The 25,677-nt window shown below is 41.1% G+C and overlaps 1 protein-coding gene across 24 annotated transcripts in view; it reads right to left on the minus strand.

Moving 5' to 3' along the window:
• Positions 1-25,677, minus strand: part of ZBTB20 (zinc finger and BTB domain containing 20) — a 463,068-nt gene that overhangs the window by 144,275 nt on the left and 293,116 nt on the right. For all 24 annotated transcript variants that reach the window (XR_014167759.1, XR_014167760.1, XM_081908427.1 and 21 more), the window contains one exon: positions 23,068-23,187. The gene's annotated coding sequence lies outside the window, so the exon portion shown is untranslated. The remainder of the gene's footprint in view (positions 1-23,067; positions 23,188-25,677) is intronic.

The following is a 25,677-nucleotide window of genomic DNA, read 5'->3' on the forward strand; positions in this document are numbered from 1 at the left end:
TACAATATTCCATAAGTCCTGCCTTGGTGTCCCCACCCCCCATAAGGTGCAGCTACAGAACCCCATGAAATTTTGACTTGACATCACACCCACAGTAAGATGGCATCACATATTGCTTGCCCCAGGCACATAAGGTGTGCAGCCTGCTTGGGATGGGTTGGCCCTGGCATGAAGGCTGCCCCTTGACATGGCTCAAGTGTGTCATTCCTGCCAGCACTGCCTCTTGGAAGATATGCTATGGCTCATTGGCCCCCATGTGGGCTCCTGGACAGCAATTCTCCTTCCTGGACCTTTTTAACGGGCTAACCTGATGTTAAAGAATACCACCCAATGCTTTATCTCCCAAAGTTGTGATGTCTGCTAAGAGGCAGGTGAAATCCTGCAAACAGGCCAATTAGACTGCAGGAAAAAATCCTCCCTGGCCCCAAAATATGATGGCCAAGAATTCCATAGCAATGTCCTCACACTGTTGAGCCCTATCACCTGTGGGCTGAAAGATAACAATGTGTGTGTGTGCGGGTGGTGATCCAACGTTGATCTGCTCCACACAGGCAAGAGGCAGAGTGCCGTTCCACTTAAAAGCGGGAAGGTGGTCTTGGCTGCCACCAAGCCTCCACCCCTGACCAACCCCCTGGCGCTCTCCTGATTGGCTGGATTAGCAGCCAATTTTGTTCCAGGAAACGTGCGGTTGGAAGCGGGGAGCTCGCTTCGCCTTCTGGCCACACATAGTGACCCTCCTCCTTTATTTCCAGGTTCCCGGCCTGCTGCATACTGCACCAGGCAGCAAATGGCACCACCCACAAAGGACACGGCAAGCCTTCATTTTTGCTGTATGTCCTATCCTCCAAGACCAAAATAGCAAGATTCCATACCAAAGTATACATGCAGAGAAACACTACTGGCCACAACTGCTATGCAGTATACCGTAAGCTGCAGCCACACAACTTCATGAAACCTAGTTTACACATAGATTTGGAAGAACTAGAATTCAGAGCAGCAGAAAGAGGCACGTTATATAACATAAAAATATAACATAAAGTTATTTTCTACAAATTGTAACCCTTTCCAATATGTTAAACTGAACACAGAATTAACTGTACATGCAACATCATTTGAAAGAAAGCAAACACCTTTCTTTCTTCTAGAAAGCTAAAATGAAATGAAATGAGGTATAAGAACATATTTTAAATATAAGGAACCTTTACCTAGATAGTTTATAAATACACTGCCATAATGCACCATAAGAGAACAGATTCCCGAAATCATGAGGACAGTACATTACCAGATTAATATTAATCTCTAGAGTGCTAGATTAATTTCCTGTCCATGTTAATGTCCTTTTGATTACAACAGAAAATAATCATTGGGGGTGGAGAGATCTTTCAATTGCAAAAGTAGCTAAGACTTAAAACATTAACAACTTTTAGAGCTTTTAGCCCAATATGTATAATTAAACGTAAAAAGCTAGGTCAATGCAATGTTATCTCTCCCCCTCCAGTTGTGCAGAAGTCATAGAAATTTGGGGTCAAAGTTTACACAATAGATTCCACACTGGCTTCGTTCGCACTGATGAAAAGAATCTATACTGAATTCAGTGTGTTTACTGCAAACAAAAGAACCAATCAAGTGTGTGGGTTGTGGATGGAAGAGAAATTTATCATGCTTATGTAAACAGAAATACAGAACAGAGCATAGATTTTATTCACATATTAAAAATGTTTAAATCATAACAATCTGCTTCAATACTTCCCTGAGACAAAGGAAGCTACCGTATAGTGAATAAGCCATTGGCCCATCTAGCTTAACATTGTCTACACTGAATGACAGTGGCTCTGTCAGTTTTATATGGGAGTCTTTTCCAGCCCGACCTGAAGATGCCAGTAACTAAAGTTGGGTCTTCCTTTCAGTCACCTTTAAAGTGCAGTCCTATACTTATGTACCTAACAGTAAGTCATATTGAACTCAATGGGATTCACCTCTGAGCAGGGGTGAAGGGAATGCCACCCTTCTGACAGTGGTGTTCCTGCTGCTTACTGGAGTGTGAGCCATGGTGGGTGCTGACTCGCCACACAGACTCGACCTCAATGTCAGCCTGCCCCTCCCTGGTCTTGTAAGCGACAGTGACACTGAAGTTGGGAGGGTGGTAGCATAGCATTCATTGCTTCACCATGCCAGTCACTCCTGCTTCTGAGTAGGCATGTACAGAATTGCAATGTAAATCATGAAGAAAATCCTGGCACATGCACCTGACAGGGACTCAAGGCGGCTTACAGATAAATGCATGCATTCATTAGGTCACTCATTCAGGACTTCCATGTATGAATCAGAACACATGGGGCTCTACAATAGGAGCAATTGGCTGAGATTTGTCAAATGGAACCTATTTCTCAATGATATGCAACATGTTGAAAAACTTAGTATTGAAGATTGCATCTTCAACATTTCACAATTATCATTGGATTTTAACACACAGCCACCATTTTAGACAAGAGTATTCTTTTAATAGTTACATCATATTGCCGCTTGTGAGGTATTTCTTAAGTGTTACTACATCAGATTTTTTTAAGTCATACTGAAAGCAACCAGGTTCTGCATCAGTACACTCCCTCAGGTTTTGCAAGAAGTGAAGGCTGAGGAAATTTGAAAATGTAAATAGAAAAATGTCCTTGATATTTCTTTTAAAACCAGGGAAAAATAATAATGTGCTTTTATTGGACTATGTAGGTCATCAAATATAACTGCACGTACAACTTATTGTAATGTCTAGTCCTCATAAATGGATTAATGGATTTCTTTTTTCAGACTTTCCAAAACAATACTCACTTTGAGCTTAAAACACAAATGAGAATTTTCAGCCAAAAAGGTCATTGTTTCAGAAGTTACAAACCACTGTAGACAGAGGACTCAGAATGAAAGTGCTGCTTCATCTATAACTATTATAAAGATAGCTAATGAATTTAAAGTACATTCTGGAAAGAATAAATAAAATTTGCAATACTGATGTGCCCTATATAGACTACAGGAAAGTGACCAAGTGAGAAAATGCCAAATAAAAATTGTCTTGTTCTAGAGCCAGCCATTCAGAAGAAATATTCAGAGATTGTTCCATTGCATCTATATATTTCAGTAAAGCCTTAAGAGCTACACTCTTAAATGTAAAAAATATGCTAAATAATATTGGTTCTAATTTGCTCTGCTGCAGACCCAACACACAGGGTTGTGTATTTGTGTTTTATTAGAGGGCTGGAGAAATATCATCATCTCAGCTGTGAGTTCTGGAATACCTGCTCCCTACCTTGCAGGCCTTTTCCCACCTGGCCTGGGAGGTTGAGGCTCAGACTGACTCCAGCTACGGTTCTTTCGGGGGATACAGAGACATAGAGAAAGCTTTTTTTAAAAAAATGGCTCTTGAAATTTAATTCTCATCCCTGCCTATAAATGACACTAAAATAAATGATACACAACTTGTTTTATCATAGCAATCTTCCGGTACTCTGGATGGCACTCACTAAAGCCTCACATTTCTTACTTGTGCTGTTACATTCCTCATTTCTATGTAACATTTGAACAATCTGTCAAGGATGTGAAGATTCTGGCAGCATTTGTTCCTTTGCTACCAGTTTATGCCTGTTACAGCATAGTGTGTAATTGGTGGCTTGGACTCTAATTGGCTTGGTAACATGGGACAACATCTACTTTTGTGTGCTAGTTTATCAAGCCAAGCCATATTGACTGCTGGCTGGCCAAAGTACTAAGTGTAGCTGATTTGTTTGTACAGTAAACATGACACCGCACAAGACTGATGCTCTAGAGAAACTTACTTTGAAACGCACAGCGAATGTGGTGTTCTGGACTTTTATGCAACGTTAATTTTCAGCCTTGAGGTTACCAGAGCACAGATTACTGTATTCGAGTTATCTTGTAGTTAAACTGATGAAAGGCACATCACACCGCTGAAGCCACTTGTACCTCAACAGCAAAGGATCAAAGAAAACACCCAAACCATGAACCCTCTCCTTCAGAGGGGGTGTGATTACACCACTCAGCTGGTCAGAAGAACCACCCACCAACAGCATCTCAGTCCTGTCTGGAATAAGCTTCTGTTTATCAGCCCTCATCCAGTCCATTATCACAACCAAGCACTGATTCACTCCCTCACCTGCAGAAAATGAAAAGGACAACTAGAGCTGTGTGTTGTCAGTATACTGATGACAACACATTCCAAAACACTATGACCCCACTCAGTGACTTCCGCAGATGTTAAACAGCATGGGGGACATAACCAACCCATGTAGAACCCCATTCTGGAGAACCCACAAAGCTGAATAATGCTCCTCAACAACCACCTTCTGGAGGCAGTCTTCCTAGTAGGAGCAGAACCATCATAATGCAAACTCTTGTTTTTTAAGTTGAAAGGTCTGCCTGTTGCACCTTTTGAACTGTGATGGGTATCATCACTTAACACTGCAGTCACTGAGGGTTGAACTTGTGTGAGAGACCTTATCATATATTAATACTCATGGAATAAGTCCCTGAGCCAGCAGCTGGATGTTTATGTTTATAGCTCTGCTATTCAATAAAGTTGTGCCCCAAACTGCCCCCCCACCACAACCCACTACTTCAGGGATCCCTAAAAAGTCTTATGAATGACAGCAATGAATTCTAACTTTTGCTTTCCGTTAAAAAAAACCCAAAAAACACCACTGTGAGAAGACAGGACAAGATCTTGGTGTATTTTGAAGGCACATTCTAGCAAACTCAAGTAAAGAATATCCACTGTGTCAGTTGGTGATATTAGAGCAAAGAATTCCAAAAATCCTGTTTTAGAGCACACATTCACAGAAACCAGTGACTGTTATTTCAGTAACAAGAACAATACTTCTATGTGGATGTGTTAATCTCATTCTGCTAGTAGCCAGTCAACGCTGCCCTTCATTTTCATTTTCTGAAGTGAATGCCCTCTTCCTTTTCCCCTAGTGAGATAGAATTGTTTGTACCATATCAGAGCCTACACATTTTAGTAAATAATGTTAGTGCTGTGAAAGTCTCAACATCAACATATGTCTTCACAGACTGATTCTAGATATAATTTCTCGCCTAAACAGACTTAAATGATAGTTTCTGCTTTGATCTTTTCTCTCCCTGCTCTGTTAGGGGCACCATATCTGCAGGGCTTGGAGTTTATAAAAAGGCAGCCATGTTTTATAAGCCTTTGATGATATCTTTAAACATAGCTTTGATTTTAAAGTTGCATTCAACACTTTCTCCATTAACCTTGATTCCATTTTGGAATTAGAATCACTGTGGCTCTCCCAAAAGGCCAATTTGGAAATCTGCAGTCACTTGCAGACTGGATTTTCTTTTTGCGTCCCTTTGTAAGGGAACACAGAAGGGTTAAAATACTTATGTTACTGAAAGTATATTGCTTTTAAGTAATATATATATATATATATATATATATATATATATATATATATGGATGTTTACTCAGAATTAAGGCCTATTGTGTTTAATGGGGCTTGCTTCTCCTTAATGAGTGTGGACAGTATTCATGCAGCCTCATCTATTTCGCAAGTTTCCAAACTACTGCATGTTGCAAAGGATTCAAAATGGTGTTCTAAAGAGTATACTTGGTTAATACGGAACTCTGGTGAGTCCTGCGGTACCTCATCATGGCTCCCCATGAATAGACCAGAAAGCATCCGCCACTGTGCATCACAAAAAGGAATGATATTCTTGGGTAAATTGTCTTGCTTGGAAACTTGTACTGTATACAATTAATGATCTTTTCACTGAAGACCTCCTGAGTCCCCAAAACACAGTTAAAAAGCCAATGTTCTTTCCATTGGAAACTGCAAATTACAATGGTTCAGTCATTTAATAATGGGTAGGTCACTGGTTTAGTGTAACATATGCAGAGTTAGGTTTAGTCTAGGGAGACCCAGATTCAAATCCCTACTCAGACAGCTACTAGATGTATGGTGATTGACCCAGATTTTTGAATGCAATATACAGTATAAACTAGGTGATAGGGCTTGCTTTAATAACAAAAGTGCAAGGTAAGAGAGGGGCACTGAAGCTGAGGGGCACTTCCTGCAGTTCCCCTCACACCAGAGTTTATCCCCCACCCTGCAGGCAGTTCAGAGCCTGGGTTAGGGACTAGAGTTGAGAGGAGAGGCTGCAAGGAGATGGTTCAGAACCACTTACCCTTTCACTCCTTTTGCTTTAGAAATTGGGACTTCACCATAAATCTCAGTGGGAGACTGGGCAAATCATTAACTCTCAGCTTAACCTACACTGAAAGACTGTTATGAGGGTAAAGTGTAAGATCACCCGTAGCTTCTTGGAGGAAAGACAGCATAACAAGAAATACAATTAATTAAATGAAGTCTGCCTAGCATTAGTGCATATGACAATCTGAACCTAGTGTAGTGGTTTGAGTCAAACATAAATGCAATCAGGTTTATCTTCTGTAGCAAATGACTCATAAAAATGACTCCTAAAAACAGAATTCAAGGCACCATCATGTCATCTCTTGCAATGATGATCCAAGTCCAGGTGAGAAAGAAAGAGGCCAGTCTGTTACTGTATCAATTGCTGGGTAGGCTTCATAGCCTTTGAACTGGCCACAGAGAAACTTGATATATTTAAGATATGTACATCAGAATCTCAGGCCTTCGTTAGGAGATAGTAGAAGCGTTGCTGTGATTGTGAAGACTGCAAAAAAGTTGCTTAACCAGGATCATAAGGTGAACAAATGGCTCCCAAAAGCAGTGGTCCTCAACCTGGTGCCCTCCAGATGTAGCAAACAGATGGCTCCCTACAACAGCCGTCATCAGCTTGGTACCCTCAAGATATTTTGGTCTTGGTTGCGCTGGTCGATCTCTGGTGGGCTAGAGACAAAGGTGAGAGATGTTTCCTAGTTCTGCTGGATCTCTCAGCGGCTTTTGATACCACCGACCTTAACATCCTTCTGGACCATCTTGAGGGGCTGGGAGCTGGGGGCACTGTCCTACAGTGGTTCCGCTCCTTCCTCCTGGGTTGTGTTCAGAAAGTGATGTTGGGGGATGAGTGTTCAAACCCCTGGGCTCTCACCTGTGGGGTGCCTCAGGGTTCTGTCCTCTCCTCCATGCTTTTCAACATCTACATGAAGCCACTGGGAGAAATCATCAGGCGGTTTGGACTGGGTGTTCATCAGTATGCAGATGATACCCAGCTCTACCTCTCTTTCAAATCAGAACCAGTGAAGGCGGTGAAGGTCCTGTGCCCCTGAAGGACCAGGTGCGAATCCTGGGAGTCATTTTGGACTCTTGGCTGTCCATGGAGGCACAGGTCAATTCTGTGTCCAGGGCAGCTGTTTACCAGCTCCATCTGGTACGCAGGCTGAGACCCTACTTGCTCGTGGACTGTCTCAACAGAGTGGTGCATGCTCTAGTAATCTCCCGCTTGGACTACTGCAATGTGCTCTATGTGGGGCTACCTTTGAAGGTGACCTGGAAACTACAACTAATCCAGAATGCGGCAGCTAGACTGGTGACTGGGAGCGGTCGCCGAGACCACTTAACAGTGGTCTTGAAAGACCTACATTGGCTCCCAGTATGTTTTTGAGCACATTTCAAAGTGTTGGGCTGACCTTTAAAGCCCTAAACGGCTTCGGCCCAGTATGCCTGAAGGAGCGTCTCCACCCCCATCATTCTGCCCGGACACTGAGGTCCAGTGCCAAGGGCCTTCTGGCGGTTCCCTCACTGCGAGAAGTGAAGTTACAGGGAACCAGGCAGAGGGCCTTCTTGGTAGTGGCACTCACCTTGTGGAACACCCTCCCACCAGATGTCAAAGGAAAAAACAACTACCAGACATTTAGGATACATCTGAAGGCAGCCCTGTTTAGGGAAACTTTTAATATCTGAAGGACTATTATATTTTAATATTTTGTTGGAAGCCACCCAGAGTGGCTGGGGAAATATAAATAAAAAATTGTTATTATTATTATTATTATTATTATTATTATTATTATTATTATTATTTGGACTATAACTCCCATCTGCCCCAGTCAATTCAGCTGCTGAGAGCTGTAGTCTAAAACATCTGGAGAGCACCGGGTTGGTGAAAGCTGCCCTACAATTACTGTATGTATCTCTTGAGGTACATCCTCTACATTGTTCCTTTCCATTTCCCAGTTCAACTTTGACAGAAAAGAACTTGCCAGGTAATCTACTTGCCTCATTTCCCCCCCTTTCCAACTATTTGCATGTGTTGCAACTATTGAGAACTAGCAGCTTATCTGACATTTTTCAAGTGGTGTCTTATGACCAGCTCTTTCCCCCCACTTTCCCCTGCCATTCCATTATAGGCGGAAACATTCTTGTCCTGCTGGAAAACATTCAGTGCCAAGAAGGCCCATCTTTATGCTGATAACACTAAAATATAAAATAATGCCAACAGCTGGTGCTACAAATGGCTTTTAAAAACGATGTTCATTCACTAAATTCCTCTTGCTACTTTTGACATGAAACACGCAGTCTCTAATTATTCTGATCAAGACGGTGAAATACAAAAACAAACTTTAATTGTGTTTAACAGATATTTAATCAGGATTCACTGAACTACAGATTAAAGCTGAAATTCATAAACCATAATTACCCGATTGTCGCAATCTTTTTGGTCCACATTCTGCTTCCGTCTGGGCGTCTGGCACTTTGCCCTGAATTTCTTTTAGTGTCTTCTCAGCTTCGTTGCTGCTCATGTTTTTCCAGCAGATATTTAGCACAGATTACAAAATATCTGTTCCTGGCAACTTTATTAGCTTTTTTTCTTGCAAAAAGTTTATTCCTTTTATCCTGGATTAGGGATGTAGTAGCCTGCTGCAATTGTATCAGCTATGAGATTGGCTTTGTCCTGCCACAAAGTCCTAATAGATGATCTCTCTCTCTCTCTCTCTCTCTCTCTCTCTCTCTCTCTCTCTCTCTCTCTCTCTCTCTCATGCAAGGCTTTTATATTAGCATTATACTGATGGTTAATTAGGGTTGCCAGTTTTTTAAATATCTTTCCTGATCCTCGGCCTTTATAACAGCATCCTAGTATGTAGAAGAAGATGAGAGAGAAAGACGAAGAAGAAATTAAGCTGCCACATTTTTTCCTCATCACTTTTCTCTTCATGCCAGGAACTACTTCACCTACTAAATTTATGCCTGGCACAGTAGTAAGGCAAGTTAAAAAGATGCCAAGCTTCATGTGACACCAAAACATTACAATATAAGAGAAACATATTATTCATTAAGTTGGACCATTTGACTCCAACATCTTGGAAAGTGTAAGAGGATAAATGGAGCAGGCAGGAAGTTGATCATTTTCTCATACTAGTCAACTGGAGGGCTGGGTGGTGGTGGTGGGGCTTCTTTTGTCTACTTCATCAGTTTCAGCCTCTTCCCACCACACTCTTCATCTTACTCCCTACTGCATTTGTGGGTTGCAGTTGTTTATTGGCCACCTGACCCTCTTTTATCCTTTATATCAGGTTTTGGTTCCTGGCTCACTGTTGTTGTTTTTCTTCCTCCAGATAATACTTTGGTACTTGGGCACCGCAATATTCATCTGGATAATCTGTTTGATTCTTCTGGTTCTCATTTTCTCTCATCTATCACTTCTTTTGATATGAAATCTCAGATTAATTTTGCTACCCTTTTGGTGTAGCTCATGTCCCACTTCAACTGAGTTCTGCTCTTGCCCTGAGCTGTGGTTTACTCTTTGCATTTGATATCTCCAATCCTGTGCTAGGCTGGCTGAATATCTTTGGAAGCAGACTAAGAAATGGATTGATTTATGTTAATTATAAATTTGTTCTTTCTTCTTTTTTATCCTCTCTTTCTTTTGTCAAGAAGCAGTACTATTCTTCTTTAACTACTGGGAATCCTCATTGTTGTTGTTTTGTTTTTCCTACTTTTAACTCACTCTTGAAGTCTGCTCCACTGTTTCTTCCTTCTTAACTCAGGATTTTGCCACATTTTTTCATATAAGATTCATATTATTTGTTCTGGTTTTGCAGCAGCTGTTGCTCCTCTACTGGCTTTACATGCTACCACTCATTCTTTGACTTCTTCTTCAGCCCCTCTAGGTGGTGTCCCATTTGTTGTCCTCTCCCAATCCTTCTACTTGTCCCCTTGATTTGGTTCCAGCTTCTCACCTAACTACCATTGCTCCTGTCATTATCTCTCCACTTTTAACATGTCTCTTTTGTCTGGCTCATTTCCACTAGTGCATACACATGCTACAGTTTCTCCTATTCATAAAAAAACCTTCTTGATCCCTCTTTTCTTTCTGATTATTGTCTCTTCTCTCTGCTGCCTTTTGCTTCTAAACTTTTGGACTGTGTTGCCTGCTCTCATTGCTTGGATTTTACCCCTTCTAACTTTGCCCTGGAGCCTAAAAACTTTCACTCAGAGGTGTGCTCCCCTGAATGAGACCCACTTGTTAGAAAGTGGACCTACAGTGCTGCCTATAAAAGGCAGATATGAAAGAAGCTGGAGCAGCCTCAGTTCCCCATAGCTTCTGAACGGGTTTTTTTTAGAGATCATCAATGGTAGGTTAATCATCCATCTTGAATCTGAAATCAGCTGTTGTATATACAAAAGCTCATGCCAAAAAGCAAACAAAACAGCTAAGTGCTCCAGCACTCTTTGTCATTTTTATTTTACCTTCATGACTCCAGACAAAGCTTGCAATATTCACTCTCAATCAGTTATGAATCAATGACTCTTATTATGCAAAATAGGGTTCTCCTTTTATTAAAAGTTATACATATAGAAGATAAAAATATTTTGGTTAGTGCATTCCCATCAGAATTATGTAGTCCAGATGTCTCACTCTCCTCCATCCCCACAAGAAAGGTAAAATCACACTAGAAATGCAAACAAACATAAATGAACCAAGGAGGTAATAGAACAAATCCTCCGTTTGACCTCTTTTTCAAAGAGTAAAACATCCAACCCACATGCATCTCCCAGGGAATATGCCCTATTGAATTCAGTGGCGCTAGAGATGTGCAGCCCTAGTGCCATATATCCAGCACACAACACCTGACGTCAACAGAAAGAGGCTAGCGATTTCTCAAACGCTCCTTTTGGGCCGGGAAAATAACGGGTATGACTTCCAGCCACCCACAACCCAAATACGCTAAAGTGCACTCTTACTAAGTCCTGTATTTGGTGTTCAGTTTTACACCTTGGTGACTTTTATTGAAATGCATTTTTTAAAAATATATCCTTCCAAAACCATTTCTTTCCAGTTTGATACGTTTAAGTTCTATTCATACAGCTTCAAGGCTTTTACCTCCACATTTAAACAGTGATAAAGAAATTGCTATACAGTGTGAGCGTTATTCTTCATTCAGACTGTTCCTCTGAAAACAGTTCACAGGCCTTTGAGATGCAAAAACGTATAAGTCTAATGTAGCCAAGGTCCCCACTTGCTGCACTGCTAAAATCTATTTAGCAGATTCTTCTTGGAAAAATCTGTCCCCAGACTTGAAGCTTAGTGATTTTAAGTGTTTTATGTTAATGATAACGGTTAGTGCTGAGAACAGATGTACCTGGCTGTGGTGCGATCGACTCGATTAGGCTTTTAGGAGTGCTATATTCATATTGGCTTAAAATTTTATGTCAATTTTCAAGGTGTGATGACTGTACTGGGTGTACTCAGTGTTTTTCTCTGATGTGTGATACATCATTTATGTGTGCATTTTCACAATCTGGGAATTTCTGCACAAACAATTGAGTATATTTTCCCTACTGAGTTGCTTACTCAAAACTTCATTCAACACTTGTATTCTCCCCCTCTATGAAAACTACATTGTTTATCAATGTACAAGTATATGTGAATATTTATTTACAACTACCTGTAAAATATGTTTTACTTCAGTATCAGCTTCAATATCAGTATGTATGGAGAAGTGGGGAAAAAAAGCATTCTTCAGTATATCATAGGCAGAGTATGGTGTACAATGTGAGATACTTTTTTCTATGTGATAGCAATTTGGGGTATTATGCATGAGTGCATTTTCCCAATGAATAATGATCATAGTGTTAGTACTGTCAGTGAAAGATACTTCACTGCCTGTCTCTAAGTTAACTCTGCATTTGGAAAAATGCCTTTGTTTCAATAAAGAAAATGACAACTTTGCTTCATTTATATAGCCAAACGATGTGAACCATATACATGAAGGGGCGATCAGCAGGCTTAGGGTAATCCCATACTGCCTCTGGGCAAAATGAGATGGTGGATAACTGAGCTCTCACTATCAGTGTGCTTTGCAGTGCACTGAGCTGCTCTGTAAGGGGGGAAATGTGTTTTAAAGTGGGGAAAAGGGGCAGAAGATCTGGGGTCCAAAGCAAAAGACCTGGAGATCTGTAGACCCTGAGAAACCCTGAGAACAACAGCTCTGCATGTTCTCTAAAAGGAGATGTATTATTTCTGGCCTGTGACCATAATAAATCAATTTAACAATAATATAAGGAAATGTATATTAAGCACCTGTATCTACAGACAGTGTACCTCCCTACTTTGGAAGAGCCACAGAAGCATAGGAAGGAAAACTTCTGGAGAAACTTCTCAGAGCAGCCCTAAATATACAATACCACTTGGAGGAATTATAGCATAGCATTCAACAGGCTGGAGAAATCTTGCAAGACTGAACTCTCAAAAAGCAATTGGCATCTCAGCCTTCAGCCTTTTCAGATTTAATCAAATCCTTTCACAGTGGCTATAAGTTTGCACAACTATTCATGGATCCCCAAAACACAACTGGGGATGTCAAAAGGACATGACTTATGGTACCCATGTGACAAAACAGCAAGGAATTATTAGCACATCAGCCATAAGTAATCATTTGACTTTGGGTAATTTTTGACACCATAAACATAATACTCGTTTATATAATCCCTAGGAACTCATCTAGTTGCTGCTAATTCAGAAGTATAAATGTAGATGTTCATTAAAACCATACATGGCAACCATGGAGACATTGTATACAGTCTGAATAAACTTAAGTAACATGTAGTATAATCCTTTGCATGTTTCTCAGAAGTACTGTATTTTTCGTCCTATAGGGCGCACCGGCCCATAGGACACACCTCGTTTTTTTTTGGGGGGGGGGAATGAATAAAAAAAATTATTTCCCCCCCACAGCCGCGGCTGCCGCCCCAAGCCTTGCACATGCCTGCCCGAAGCACGGGGCACTCTCCGGAGGGCTCCCTGTGCTTCGGGTTGCAGGCTGCCGCCCCAAGCCTCGCGTACCCGGCGGGACCTCCCGCCGGGCGCACGAGGCTTGCAGACACTCGCCCAAAGCACGGGGAACCCTGCGGAGGGCTCCCTGTGCTTCGGGCAACAGGCTGCCACCCCAAGCGTCACGTGCTCGGCGGGACCTCCCGCCGGGCGCGCAAGGCTTGCGGACACTCGCTGGGGCTGCAGGCTGCTGCCCGCAAGCCTTGTGAGCCTGCGGGAAGAGGGGTCAGTGCGCACCGATGCCTCTCGCTCTCCAGGCTTCAGCGAAAGCCTGCATTCGCCCCATAGGACGCACACACATTTCCCCTTCATTTTTGGAGGGGGAAAAGTGCGTCCTATGGGGCGAAAAATACAGTAAATCCTACTATGCTTAATGGGACTTATTTCCAGCTAGGTATGTATAGGATTGTAGCTTTAAGTAAGAGAGATCTTGCAGGGTTAAAACCCAGGACCATTTAAACAACTATAGTATGAAAAAGCTGGAAACAATATAAAACACATGGGACCACGAAAGACAAGTAAATTACTGTGTTGATCTGAGAAGAGGAACTTAAGGTGTCACTTCAGCTCCAATCAAAAGACTTGGCTTTAGGCCAGAACATCACAGGTTCAGCTTTCATGCTATCATTAAGGCTTGTCCCCAGGATTCAGTATAGCATTAAAAACAGCATCTTCTGGATTTGAAACAATGGCTGATTCTCTCTCTCTCTCCCATCCTAAAATTAATAAAATGGATGTAGGTGCTAACTTTCCAACATATTCTTTAGGGCAAAAAAACAATCCAGTGAAACAGGCATTTTTACATTAATTTATCATTATTTTTGTTGGACTCTATACAAAAAAAGTAGTATGAAAACCACCCCAAATGTGATAGCCTGAAGCTGAATGAGGAAATGTGATGAAGCTATGCATGAAATGTAGCAAAATCTTGAGACTGCAGACAGACTGAAACAATCATTCAGTTAATAAATAATCTGTGCTGCTAAAATAAAAGAAACAAAGAGAGAAATGTACAACTGTTTCCCCCCACCCCACCCTGCTTATGTGTGCAGTGAACCTCCGAATGCATGATCCTTCTTACTGATAAACTTTACATAGAGGAGCCGTCTTCTGCACCCCTTTTCCTTCCAACTTTCATTTGGAAACAAAAGGATTAGACCAGGAGGCAAGGAACAGAAACATTGCCACTTAGATCTGACACTACGCTATAATGGCTGCCTTGTGGTCTTGAAACTTCAGTACAGCCTTCTGGTATAGGGACAATGGCCCTTCTAATACAGCTTCCTGCTCTCACAGTAGCCACGCCTATGAGATCCTGCAAGTAGGACCCGAGTGCTAGAACACCCTACCCTCCTGTAGTTTTGATCAGCTGGTATTCAGACGCATACTGCTTTCAACCATGAGGCCAGGATGTGGCTGTGAGACCATTAATTTGGGGAGTGGGAAACATGAGCATATCATGCATGCCTTTTGCCAGTCTTCACTGGTTCCCAGTCTATTTTCACAGCTTAAGGCCAGGGTACCTTAGGAAGCAATCTATCCATATGTACGGTACCTACCTACTCAGATCTTGAAAACCCCAGGGAGGCTTCCAGGTGAAGCTCTTCTCTTCCCCATGTCTTTACTCTGTCATGGTTTTAAGCTTTAAGCTTCAGGGTGAGTCTGCATTGGGAGTACTTCAGAGAGCAAGCACTGCCTGAGAATACCTCTGTGACACAGAATGCCCTTCCAAGTTCCCAATTTAGCATTTTTGTGTGGAGATGTTTCACAAAAAAACTCCAGTCTTACTACACAGATGGGGGCGGTGGAGGGCTTTCCTTTTCTGTAAGATACTCTGTAAATTTCATTAGCCCAGAATAAAAAGAGCTTTAATAAATACTAGAACTAAATTATTGGTAGAGTTTCCCAAGCCACACTTCACCTTATAGGAAAGAAGTAAAAATACCCAGAAGTAGTTAACAAGCTTCATTTAGGAGTCTCTCCATTTGACCACAACTATTAGTGCCTGGCGTGCTCTGGTCCATGGGGTCATGAAGAGTCGGAAACAATTAAACAACTAAACAACAACAATTAGGCATGAGGTGCTTCCCTTTTAAAATACAGTGGTACCTCGGGTTAAGAACTTAATTCATTCTGGAGGTCCGTTCTTAACCTGAAACCATTCTTAACCTGAGGTACCACTTTAGCTAATGGGGCCTCCTGCTGCCACCGCGCCACCACCACACGATTTCTGTTCTCATCCTGAAGCAAAGTTTTTAACCCGAGGTAATATTTCTGGGTTAGCGGAGTCTATAACTTGAAGCGTCTGTAACCTGAAGCGTCTGTAACCCGAGGTACCACTGTAGTCTGTATTTCATGATGGTAGTTGATGGAATAAATACAAATATTTTTAATGACTTCAGATTTTGGGACCAAATGTACTCCTATGTTACATGCACACTCAACATTAAAACATCAGGGTAGACTCATGTCAAGGTGTCAGATTTAATGTCAAACACTGATGCTTCCAAATGTAGGAAATAATAGGGATGGAATAATGGATCCCCCCCCGCCCCAGTTTGCAGTGCTTAGATGTATTATGAAGAAAATTCCATGCCCTAAAATTTTTATTTTACTCAAAATGCAAATGGCCACATTACTGCAACTTTATGCACGAATTTTGCACTTGCACAGGCCCACATTAATCAGACTAGGCTCTCAAAGCCACAGCCTTGATAGGCACAGACTCAGAAATGGATTATTTTAACTGCTTACTCTCCACAAAAAATGGTATTTCCTTTATTTGACTAGAACTGCACATATAATTTACAGAAAAATGACTTGGCTCTTGAGTTTTCAGTTTTCCATGCTTCCACAACAGTCTGTGATTTTTTAAAAGTCCTAATGTGAATTCATCTGCATTTGAGTATTCATTTCTCCTAATATAAATAAATTTGTGTGCCATCTTGCCTAATATAAACAATTTAATGAGCAATTTTCCGTAACAGAATCTGTTTTGTATGTTATTTTCACTTATATATATATACATACACATTTCTGGTTGGAGAACTACACTGCAAAATGTGGAAAATCACAAATTTCAATGGATATCTGTCTTTCAATTCATGTATTGTTTCAGGAAGTGTAAATTGGGTAGAGCTGTATTAAAATGCGAGCGAAGCCAAATTTCTCACACATCCCTACAACCTCGATAACAAATTCTGAACTAAAACTGCATGGTTCTGAGAAAGAACCCTCCCCCCCAAAAAATATTATGATCCAGTCAGAACCCTTAAAACATTTTCTCAATCTCCCACATGGCTCATAACTACTGATCCATAGCTCTGTCAAGCCAATAAGAGTTTGCTAGTCACTAATCTGACTTTATCAGTGAATGCTACAGTATTACCAGTAATAGAAATATTATTAAATCAAAAATCTAAGTGCGAGATTTGGAATTTTTAAAAGCAAATACTTTAGAATCTATTTTTTAAAAAAACATTTATAAGCTGTCTTTCTGTTCAAAGTCCCCCAGGATGGTTAACAAATCAAAAGTTAAAAAATAGAACAATAAAAAAGAAGGAACAACTGCCAACCCCCCCCTCCCCTGCAAAACACACACACATCAACATCGCCTAATAAAATAGTATAGTCTTGACCAGGCTTCCTCAACCTCAGCCCTCCAGATGTTTTGAGACTACAATTCCCAGCATCCCTGACCACTGGTCCTGCTAGCTAGGGATCATGGGAGTTGTAGGCCAAAAACATCTGGAGGGCCGAGGTTGAGGAAGCCTGGCCAAGACTATACTATTTTATCAGGCGATGGTTGATGTGTGTGTGTCTTGACTGTCTGGCCCAAGGCCTGCATATGGTGGATGGACAATCCTTCAAGGGAGCACCATGGGAAGGGGGGGGACGATCCAAATCAAATCACTGCCAACCACAATGATGAGGGTGGCAAGATCTGAAACATTAGATTACCTCAACAAGTGGGGAGGGTCATTTGTTTATCTTGTGGCCATCTTATTTAGCTGCAGCATGGATACAAGTGGCCTGAGCCAACATAGTCTTTGCACAGGATTCAGTACAGTGGTACCTTGGTTCTCAAACGCCAAAAACACGGAAGTTGAATGTCCGATGCGGCTGTCGGCTATTGTTTCCGGGGCGCCTGCTCCAATCAGAAGCTGCACCTTGGTTTTGGAACATTTCGGAAGTCAAATGACTTCTGGAATGGATTAAGTTTGGCGCTTTTGTTTTGTTGTTTATTTTGCGTTTTTGAGGCTTTTTCAGTTAAATTGTTTTTGTGACTGTGTGGAACCCAGTTCAGCTACTGATTGATTGATTGATTGATTGTGACTGTGGAAATGGATAAAAGCCCCCCACCCAAACAATGACTATCATCAGTGAAGGTAAGAGAAAAAATGTAATTTTAATTTTTACCATCTACAAAACTGTCTTATTTATTTTATAGTACAGTACATTGATTACTGCTTTCATTTTACGGATCAATGGTCTTGTTAGATAGTTAAATTCATGTGAAATTGCTGCTTTAGGGGTTGTTTTTAAAAGTCTGGAACGGATTAATCCGTTTTGCATTACTTTCTATGGGAAAGTGCGCCTTGGTTTTGGAACGCTTTGATTTTGGAACGGACTTCCGGAACGGATTAAGTTTGAGAACCCAGGTACCACTGTATTTCTCAGATGTTGGTAGGTGGTGGGCAGAAGGGGACAAGATACGAGTAAAATAGGCCTCTTCTATAACATCTTAATAGTAGGGTAAGCAGAGCCCCTGCAGAGGTTGTAAAAGGTGCAGAACTGCTACCAGTAAATGGGAAATAGAGTCCAACTCCCTCCAACTTCATTCTCATTGCCCTGCTACACAGATGTTGTGCCCACTCTTCTGTTCATTGAACCTTTGTTCATGATGTTATGGGATACTGCAGATGCTGTATGCTGATTTGCTCTTGTGCCATGCATCAGAACCGAGCCATTATACTGTTTCATTTCAGTTAGAAATAAATTTCTGATTCTCTTCCTCCATCACCTCTCTTTGCAATAAAAACAACAACGAAGCAGCTATTTTTTTATTTGAATAAACAGTTCTTATTAGTGGTTCAGATATGGATGAAATATATTGTTACAGCCATGTTTGTTATGTATGATTTACACTGTTTAACGGCATATCATCTTATGATGTTCTTAATTTTGTTATGCTTGGGGGGGAAGGGTTGTTTAGTTTCAAGCATTTAGTCATGGATGCTTGTATTTTGAACTTTGAAAAAATTAATACAAAGGAAATTAAAAAAAAGAAAAAGAAAGTATTTTCAAAATGATGTGGAAATCAAATCTATCCCACAGTAATTTGATTTGCAGGAAATGGAGAGAAAAGCATTGCAAAACAGAATGCCTTGAAGTGCATTGTAATTACTTACATGTGCAAACACCATTGTCTTAGGCATACAGTTAATAATAACAGCAATAATAATTCTATGCCCTTATATAGGGACATTCATTCAAGGAGCTTGAGGCTCTTGGCAAACATTCATTAATTAAGCCTCAAAATGTACATGGAGAGGTAGAGAGGTAATATCCCCTTTTACAGCTGAAATGCCAAGGAACTGCAGACCAGGACTCAGGGATATACTGGAGTTAATGTCTAGCACAGATGAGTTCAGCTGCAAAGTACAGAGTTGGAAAAGGCTTGCCCTCTACTGAGGAGTATGTTCATGTTGTAGAATTTGCTGCTGCACACCCTGAAAAGCTGCAGTGTGACTGAGTAATCTGGTATTTACTGCAAGCAATGAAAGTTTCAGTCATTACTAATGTTTGGAGCATAAAGCAAAGCAGCAACAACCACAAGAACTCCACCACAAAACCATGTGAAACAAACCTCAGACTGAAAAATAAAGGCAAAACTTGTATAATGGCAGATTAATTTTGCTATTAGTGTTTTTGAAATGTGAAGCTCTCAGCCATTTTCATAGGCTGTGAATGGGTGCTAAAATATTTCAGACAGCTCCAGCAAAATGACTTAATCTAATCATGTGTTCATTCTCAGAGCCAAAAAGAGAGAGCTTTATATTTTACTCCATATCTTTGCCCCTTAAGCCAATTCTTCTTCTTTGTCTCTTATATTCCACTGTACTCTTGTTTACAACACCAGAAGCAGCACTCTAGATTCTATAAAGATAAGAATCCTGTTTTGCAACCAAGTAAGTCAAAATGCTACGCTTACAAATAAATTGTGCACAGTAACCAAATTTCCTTATATTTGTGTATTCTACAGAAATAATTCAGCTTCCGAGAGTCAGTTTTCCAAAACATCAGAGAGTAGAGAATAGTAGCCATGGAAAACAGAGATACAGGACTGGTTCACATGGAACATAAACTATGGTTTTGTCATCTTCATGCATGTGTTCTCCCTCCTCCCATGTTATGCATCAATAATTTATTACATGATGTGATTTGCTACCCACTTTCCTTGTTTGGACAAAATAGAGTTTGCTCTTGCACTTGAAACAGCAAAACACTGTTTCGGTGTTTGAAATGAGTTTCCAATTCTGGTTGGGAGGAAAAGTGCAAGTTTCTCCCTCCCACAAACACACAACTAGAGGCTCATAAGGGTGAGGTGTGGGGCAGTCACTTGCAAAACTTGCTTGCCCTGTGTGATGTCAGGATTGCAAGCCCATGCTCCTTTAGGGTGGGTCAATCTGATCCCATCTGTGAAGGCAGGGCCTGGTCCTAGGTTACAAGACTGTACCCTTCTGTTCAGATACCTGTTCATCGGCTGCCACCTCCAGTTCTGCCTCCCCACCCCCACAGCTGCTCAAAGCTCTCTGCGAGGCTTTCCACTCTGCAGGAAAGTTGGGAGAGCGGAAACTGGCACTGGTTTCCCCCCTTCATAAGTGGTTGAAGTCAGAGCTGAAAGGGGAGATCACCCCTCCTGCAACCAAGATTCCTACTATTCAGTCCCCCCACCATGTCTTCTTCCTCCTTCTGTGTCAGAGGCTACCAATCTAAACCCAATCCCAAATGAACTCATGACACCAACCGCATTTTACTCCAAACTGAATAGGATACAGGAGCACATGAGTGATGAAAACAGAGAGGGACAGAAGGGAATCTGCAAGTCTCAGGCTTAGACCCAATAGCCCAAACCATGGTGTGAGACGCCGTGGCCATTCTTATTTGGAGTGCACCTGGCATGAGAAGATGGGGTGCAGCAGCGGGGTCTTAAAAGTGTGAACAAAAGCCACTGCAGACCCTTGCCTTGGGCTCAAAGGATGATTTTCATCCAGTATGCTGCATCCAGTATGCTCAAAAAACTCCAGGTTCTCAAAATAACAGTAGGCCTTAAGAGAGGTCCCCCTGCCCAAGCCGTTAAGGAAACTTCTACTAGGCTGAAAAGGGGAATGACTTTGCCTCACAGATGTGTAAGGACTCGTGCTCAAAGCCAATAATTTATAGGTCCATTAAGTTGTGAGGGGGTAGGCTAAATATCATTGGGTGAAAAAATAGGGCTTGAGACTGCATACTGTGAGAAATGTCTCCTGTCCTGAGGCCAAATTTTGTCTCCCTTTGGGCCTCAACATGAAGACAGAACATAGAATCACATAGACAAAACATAGAATCACAGAATTCATCATGTCCAACCCCTTGCTGACGCAGGAAACTTATTACAGTGGTACCTCAGAAGTTGACAGGAATCCGTTCCGGAAGTCCAGTCGACTTCCAAAATGTTTGGGAACCAAGGCGCAGCTTCTGATTGGCTGCAAGAAGCTCCTGCAGCCAATTGGAAGCCACATCAGACGTTTGGGTTCCAAAGAATGTTTGCAAACTGGACCCCCTGCTCCCTACACAAAAGTTTTCTGGCATGCCTCAGGGTCCCTTCTCAGTATACTAACTCATTCTAGCATTTCCCCTTCAGCATAATGACCCTGGTGTCTGACTCCCCTTCTCCAGGGGATGAGGCAGGGAATTCAGAGTGGGAGAGGAAAGTTTCTTCAGGAAATGAAGAGGCTTCTCTCACAGAAGGTAGAGCTACCTAATGGGATACAGCTGCAGTTTCTATTTACGGTTCAGACTATGGATGACTGCTGTTAGATTAACACTGGAATTCTGCCTTTAAAGAGATTCCAGAATGAGTCCTGCACACGGATGTCTAGGGTGCCCCTGAAGCCTTGCCTCTAAGGCCATCATTCAAAACAGAACATCCACAGATGTTTGTGCTCTCTGTATTTTGACACTAGTCATCAATGTTTTGCTAACACAGAAGATTATTGCCCATTAGTACTGCATTAAGCTGGAGACTGGATACAGGATTTGATCTGGCAGCAGGCTTCTGTGTAATTCACAACATTATTTAAAACAGGTTCAGGTATGGGAAACCACCTAAAAGCTACAGAGGTAATGAATAATTGCTTTATGTTTTCAGTATTTTACCCTGTAACGATAAAACCGATACAAAAATCACACATTGCAGGGAAGTGGGAGAAAGAGTATAGATAATCACTGGTAGATCAGAGTTTATAGAGGAAAAGAATGCAGGAGCACATTAAATTTGCCATAAACAAGGAGTTTCATACCACATCAGTGACTGCTACTATAATTCATTTGTCATATAAATTATGTCCATTGGGAAGTCTCATAAAATTAATTAGGGCAGAGACAGGGGAAAAACAAATCAAAAACTTCTCAGAGCTGCAACAAATACAGGTTCTAGACAGAACAGCATCAACAAGATCAGTCAAAATACTTATTCAATTCCCATGAGGCTAACATCCTCGTACAAAGAATTTTCCTGGCCTTATCAACTTGAAGGAAATTATACTGGTTGCTCTCAAGGACACAGTAATATTGAAATTTCAAAATTGAAAGCAACACAGCCTTATATGAATTACAAATTGAATGTATAAAAAAAATCAATGAAATGCAGTTGGTTAGCTTATATGTTTAATAGAGCAAAGCAGACTTATCACCTTTATTTCAAGCCACTGCCCAACCCTTGCCATCCCCTCACCACCACTGCCCAGTATTTCTCAAGCTCCACTTCTAACCTAGACTATGTTGGCCCAGCAAAACTGTTATATACACTAGTTTCTGGTTGGAGAACATACTCTTACTTCTGTATATTGTCAACCATCTCACTATTACTCCTTACTGAATCTGACATTAACTATGTGCAGGTGCATTAGCTCATTATACTTTCTCTGTTATCCTTGCCTCTTTTGTCTCCTGCTCACACGTCCATGTTATCTCCCTCACTGCTAAAATGCACTTTGAAGGCAAGGGACCTGTTTTTTTGTTTTGTTTTTTGCTTGTGTTACTCTGTACACCTCGGGAGTCATAGCTCTTAAACCAGTGCATCCTCAGTATTTCTAGTAATTGCTCTCGTTAGAGCTCTGCCATATTTCAGTCTGTCTTGCAGCATCCCAGAAATTAGTCTTTTTAAAACAGACTCTGAATGACACGCCAGATCTCATAAGGTGATTGCGTGAAGCTGACAAATGTCAGTGGCAGAATAGTCTCATTCTGCCAAACCCTTTTTGTTCCTGATTTAATCTCAGTTTGAACCCATCTCTCTTCAGGTGAACAGCTATTACATTTTGCTGTGGTCCTGAGGTTTAGGGTGCTAAGAGGTTCTGAAGGTATACAAATGTCAGCTATTCATCTATCTCCAACTGGATATGGTAAAAAATGAGTTGCCAAAAGGATTTTCTGCTGTGAATCAACAGGTGGTTTGGCAGCAAGACTAATGCTTGCTTGCAGCTTTTCACTTTTAGTTCCAGAAAAGGTGGGTGGGGGGAACAATACCTCTTAAATGCAGCATTTCAAGCCAACTGTAGGGAAAAGAAGGTTTCATTCCAGCCAACTCGCCCTGTCTCTTGCAACATGGAACAAAATATTCCAGCTGATGCTGCTCTCCTCTTCAAGCTACAAGGGTACAGATTTGGAAACAAAGAGAAAACAAAAGAGAAAGGAAGAACATTACGGAATACAATTTGCTTTGCATAAATTATAAATATGGCGTAAAATGGCTACATGGGGTGAAACACAGCAAATTTATTTCACCACTGCCATATACAATTTATATTCCTCATAGGTATTTATCAGTATTTCTAACTGGCATACAACAGGAAGGAGAAACATTCTAGATCCCACATCCAATACACAACATTTAATTTGTTCTAGATTAAATACAAATCACCTTAAAAAACAGTGTTATAAAAGACGTAAAGGAAATCCATAGGCATATCGACAAATCTATGCAACAAAAAATGTACAAAGAGAAACAAAATAACGAAAAATTACTTGGTACATGAAAACAATTTGTTGAAATGCCATGAAATTTATCATGTCTCTTATAGAGTGGGTGCTATGCCCTTCTACTCAGAGCTTAATCTAATATTGGGGGAAACTTGTATTTGAAAATCTGTAGTACTTATTAACCTTTTCAGAAATCTTTTCACTATTTTGAAAGCCCCCCCCCCCCAAAATGTTATGTGGCCATTTAAAATTATCCAAACAATGCTAATGTCTATTTTACATTATATAAAGAAAATTATTTAACATTCTCAGAATGCACCTAATTTTATCCTTCAGACTAATGATGTGTTCTTAAAATAAATGTTAAATCTCTTAAGAAACTTCAGTGGAAACCCTTTGGGAAAATCCAACCACATATGCCTATCACACCTCATAGGAGCTAACAGCTGTTAATATAGCAACTACATACAAAACAAATTCCACAGAATGGGCTTGAAGATCTTCCAATGTCTGAAGGGTCTTTTACATTTCAGACAATTTTTGTATCTATCTAACTATAGCCGGATAGGCATATGACTTGAAAAAGGCAAGTAGAGTCAGGCCATCCATGAATTGGTCAGCTGCAACTCCTAGGTCATGATGAGAAAGGAACAACCTTGGAGCCCAATCTAGATGATAGATAAAACGCATGACTACAGAGGTGCAGCCGGGGTTGACAGAACACATAGGAAGGGACATCCATTGATGTCCTTAATGAGGGATCAAGGCTGATCTTGCTGCCGTCCTCGGGAAATGAGAGGTGATTAATTTGTTTTAGAATCTTTGATGGTTAAGCGCTTCTCAGTTTTGGATTGACAAAAGTGTCACACAGCTTCACATACGTTGACCTCTTCATATAAGTCAGAGGGGTGAACCTCAAGACTCGGCCTGTCTGTCTGGCCCTTGGAACCATTCCCAGCCAACTTCCCTCATGAGCCACTTGCACCCCAAGTGTTTTTGCCTAGCTGGAATGCATCCTTGAATTCTAATAATACCACTTGCTTTACTGGATAAATGACAGAGAGGGACATATCAGTGTGTGTATAAACTAGTCTGCTGTACAAAGGTAGAAGTCATATGAGCTGCCCCACCCACCCTTCTCTCTGGCATGTGGTTGCCCAGAAGGTAATGCAGTTCTTAGGCTGAAAAGGGTTATGTACCATGGATGAAAGTGAAAACCCCACTGGAATTCTGAAGTAAGTGGGGAAGTGGCAGTGATGCTGCTATGCTTGACCTCCTCACAATGAAAAATTTTAGGCCACTGGATTTCTCCCACTACTATATCTGTAGAAAAGCTTTACCACATTTTGTTTTGATAGGTTAAGAAGATTAGAAGTCAGGAATTATGTTCCTATATCACCAGATGTAAGAAACTGCTATTAAGTTTATCAGAACAATGCTAGAACAGCTAACAGAAAAGTTATTATCTTTTGTAACACAACCATTTGAGGCCCATATTAAGGCATATTCAAAACTCTTTGAACAGCCCTGGACAAGATACTATAACATCAGTAGACGTAGACTGGGATACAAAGAATACCTGGGATATTAATCTGATGTTCACATGTGTGGTTGAGTCCCAAACAGATTTTTTTTTAAAAAAGTAATGATGGACTTGCTTTTTAAAAAAACTGTTTTGCATAATCAAGCCCATATCATATATGGTGCACCATCAGAGGCTGATGCAAATCAGAATTGCAATGCAATTTTTTAAAAAGCAGCTTCGAGAATAAAAAGTAGAAATCTGGAGCGCAGAAACAGTAGTATGAGGTTGTGCTAACACCCGCCCCCTATTGTACATTGCCTGCCCAATCTGTTTTCCTTCCTCTTGCAGCAGGAAGTGTGGAACCTGAGGCCCTTCAGATGTTGCTGGATGCTGACTTCCATCAACCCCTTCCAGCACGCCCAATTGTCAGGAATTATGAGAGCGATGGTCCAGGAATAACTGGAGGGCCGCAGATTCATCACTAGAGTCAAGAAGGTTTAAAATGAGTATTTGCTTGCGTTCTGGACATCATATGTAGAAAGCTAGCTCTCTCTCTCTCTCTCTCTCTCTCTCTCTCTCTCTCTCACACACACACACACACACAGAGAGAGAGAGAGAGAGAGAGAGAGAGA

Source organism: Podarcis melisellensis (genome assembly GCF_964234715.1).
Source record: "Podarcis melisellensis genome assembly, chromosome: 4".
NCBI classification, from domain to species: Eukaryota; Metazoa; Chordata; class Lepidosauria; order Squamata; family Lacertidae; genus Podarcis; species Podarcis melisellensis.